This window comes from Arachis duranensis, chromosome 7 (assembly GCF_000817695.3).
Source record: "Arachis duranensis cultivar V14167 chromosome 7, aradu.V14167.gnm2.J7QH, whole genome shotgun sequence".
In the NCBI taxonomy this organism is placed as follows: domain Eukaryota; kingdom Viridiplantae; phylum Streptophyta; class Magnoliopsida; order Fabales; family Fabaceae; genus Arachis; species Arachis duranensis.
In genome coordinates, this window is record NC_029778.3 from 44,347,065 (window position 1) to 44,350,978 (window position 3,914).

The 3,914-nt window shown below is 24.6% G+C and overlaps 1 non-coding gene across 1 annotated transcript; it reads left to right on the plus strand.

The window, feature by feature from the left end:
- Positions 1–3,291: 3,291 nt before the first annotated feature.
- On the plus strand, positions 3,292–3,364 carry TRNAR-CCU (transfer RNA arginine (anticodon CCU)). Its single transcript has one exon. It is a non-coding gene; the product is annotated as a tRNA-Arg (tRNA).
- Positions 3,365–3,914: the final 550 nt, after the last annotated feature.

The window sequence follows — 3,914 nt, forward strand, 5'->3', positions numbered from 1 at the left end:
AAATTATATTTTTTAAAAAAGTTAGTATTTAAAAAATTAACACTAACTTAAAATTAAACTTGTAAATAAAAAATATAAAATAATCATAAAATATTAATTTTTCATCTTTATTTATTTATTAAGTAATTTTTTTTAATTTTAGTGTTAATTTTTTTACTCAAATAAAATAAAAAATATTATTTCCCAAAACAATTTTTTATTTTTATTTTTTAAGATTTATTTTGTTTTAGAATTTCATAAACTTATTACAGTACGATTTAGATCATACTAGGATATTTTTATTTTTAATTAATCTAATTTTATTCACATAATTTAAAATTTTAAATTATAATATTTTTAATTAAAATTTAAATAGATATAATTTAATTAATAACTTAATTTAATTTAAAAAAATAAACGTATTCGTATTATTATAGTTATATGATTAATTATGTTTATTCGGTTAAAAAAAAGTAACTATTTAAAACCATTAATTATAAATTAAAAAATTAATATACTCGTATTATTTTTAATACAACTCCGTTTACAATACTCTCTAATAGTTTGGTGAATCAACCGTCTATAAAATTTTTAATTATTTAATAAATCAATACTCCATATATCTTTATTTTTAAATATTTTTAAATTAATTTTTTGCAGTCAAAATTTTCATTATTTTTTTTATATTTATTTTACCTCTTCTCTTCTGCTTTAAATTAAAAAGCCCTTTATATTTATTTTACCTCGGATTTGGATCCTCTAAAGTTTGAATTTTACTTTAAAGAGTAAAGTGTGATCTTCTACTCTTAAATAGTTTCTCTTTCATATTTATTCTTGGTCCCACTTATAAAATAAATGGTGAGAGATCACATTTTACTTTTTAAAGTAAAATTCAAACTTTAGAGAATACAAATCCTTTTACCTCATAGCTCTCTTTCTCAAATCTCACTTCTAACCAAATTTATCACCGCCATTCATCACTGTCTTCTCTTTCATCGTCGGCGTCTCGTTCAACGTCACATCTCCCTCATCGTTTCTATCGTCACGTCGCCGTCTCGGAGCCACTTAACCTCACTGGCATAGTGTCCTGCAGGCCGCAACCATACCCGCATCGTAGCTATACTTCTTTTCACCGTGGTTATTCGCCGCCTACTTCTCTCCGGTGGTGTGAGTGGTGATGCTGTTGTGCTCCTCTGTTCTCGGCACCTTCAGTATCCTCCATTCTCGTGCTGTTGTGCTTCTCTACTGCTCTTCTGCTTCTACTTTCTTGTCGTCGTTCCATTAGTCCGAGCCATGTTCCCTTCTTTTAGTTGCTCTATTTAGTTTCTCTTGGATTTATTCCTGTATTTTAGATATGTTCTTGTTCCTATTTTTAAAATTTTTGTTTCAAATAGAATATTTTTAGGATATTTTGAAATTTTTATCCCCTATTTTAATTTTGTTTGTTCTTCTGGATATGTTTCTAAACTGTTCTTCAATTTTTGTCCCTATTTTAATGTTTCGATCTTCTATTTTTCTCCTATTTTAGTGTTTTAAATTAAAATTCAAAATTTTACTTTCTAACTCATTTAAGTAATTTAAGTAATCTAATCCTAAAAGAACATCTTAATATTTTTATTTTTAATTTAATAAAATAACTTTAATTATTTAAAGAGTATTTTTATCATTTAAAATTATATAAAAAGTATATTTTAGTCTTTTAAAATCAAATTTAAATTTTAACATTATAAATTTATTAAATGATAATAGTTTAAAATAGAATTAAATTTTTAAATTAAAAAAAGAAAAAAATTTTCTGCAACGAAAAAAAATATGAATAAAAAGGAGGTGAATGATAATTAAAGTAAGACTAGAGTTAGATAAAAGTTATATAATTTATTGTTGGATTGATTGTTCGAGCTTGTAAGTCGATCCTTAATTTTTATAAAAGCATTTTTGTCTTTATAAAATTATCTATAAAGGTATTTGATAAATTAAAATTTAAAATTATGTTTTCTAGTTCATTTAAACAAATTTAATTCTAAAATAATTTTTATTGTTTAAATTTCTAGTTTTTTTATGCATTTAAACAACGTCAATACCAAAAATATTTTTTTCTCTTTTTATTAATATTTAAATAAATATTTTATAATTTTTAAATTAATCTTTAAAAAAGATAATTCTATCTTTTTAAATTTAAATATAATTTTTTAGTTTTACCCTTTTTAAAATTAAATTTCTAATTCAAATTAAATAACTTCAATTTTAAAAATTTTTTAGTCTTTTAAAATTAATACCAAAAAATATGTTTGACTTTTCAGTTTTTTAAACCTTTTATAATAATGTTATAATAATTTTTTTTAAATGTTATAATAATTTAATATGAGGAATCCAAAAATATAATGGGCTCAAAATGGCCCAATTTGAAATAATAATCTTAGTTTAAACAAATTTTAAATAAAAAGAACAAAAATTAAATATAAGTATTAACTTTTGTTTAACTCTTTAAAATGAATTTTAATACTCCAAAGCTCTAAGAAGCATTGAATCAGATGCCATACTATGGACAGTTTAACTAAACTTTTTAAATAATTTTTTTTGAAAAAAAAACTTAAAATATAAGTACTTTTATTAATAATAATTTTTAAATAAGTTATTTTGTATTTGAAAAGTTATTATAAAAGTTCTTGTTTTAAAATTGTGTTTTAAATAGAAGTGATAAAATAATTTTTGAAAATAGGAGAAGTCAAATTTTTTAACTTTTTCAAAAGTTCTTAAATAACTTTTTGAAAAATAAAAAATTTATATAAAAAATTATACCAACCACTATTAATGTAACTTTTTATAAATTAAAAATAAAAAACAAGTAGCTTTTTAGTGTTCCCAAACGAAGCCAATATCTAGAATACTCATCAAAAAATCAATAATTCTTGAAGAAAAGTCAATATATCTCTATCATATATCTCTATTCTCTTTCTTTCTCTCCCACTTTTAACTTTTCTAGAAGAACTGTTGATTGTTTAATGAATTTTAGTTGTGTATAATAATACTGCCTTAGTACTTAATTCCCACAATTAACCTTTCATGTTTATATTACTACAATTTTGGTCTAATTTGATAGTTGCTGAATTCATATACATGTCCCTGATTGGGGATTAAGTTACTCTTCCATTTAAATCTTTTTCAAACTTTATTTAGTTGGGTAATCATAATGTACACAGTTCATTCACTTCATTGATAAGAGATTCATATAGTATATATGCATGAGATCTTAGGTTGAAATTAAACTTAATAATAAAACAAATAAATGAATGAAAATAAGGTGTTTGTTTAGCGCCTGTAGCTCAGTGGATAGAGCGTCTGTTTCCTAAGCAGAAGGCCGTAGGTTCGACCCCTACCTGGCGCGAATTCCTTTATTTTTTATACTCTAAAGTTTTGGTTTTATAGGTAGGGAATCCAAATCCACCAAACTATTAAACTGAAGCAACTTCCATCACCAACCAAACTAATAGGTCAATATACATTAAGGGTTAAGTATGATTTTAGTCTCTAAAGTAAGGACTTCGTTCCAGCCTTTTTTTGTTACAAAATGGTTCCGAAGGTTTACTTTAATTTTAAAATCGTTCTTCGGATGAAAATACCCTTCCCCTTCTTCCCCAAAATCAACCAGAAAACAGAAGCAGATGTAGAGGCAGAAGGAAAAACAGAAGTAGGAAGTAGAATCAACAACATCAACAATGGTGAACAACAATGGTGAATCAACAACAACAATGGTGAATGGTGAATCAACAACAACAACAACAAAAGCAAAAAAGAAGCAGAAGTAGAAGCAGAAAGCATAAACAAAAACAGAAATAGAAAGTAGAAGCAGCAACATTGAAACACCAATCTGCTGGCATTTGGCAAGGAGTATCGACAACTGTCCAAACTCGCGGATCTGCTGGCGTCGACGTGGC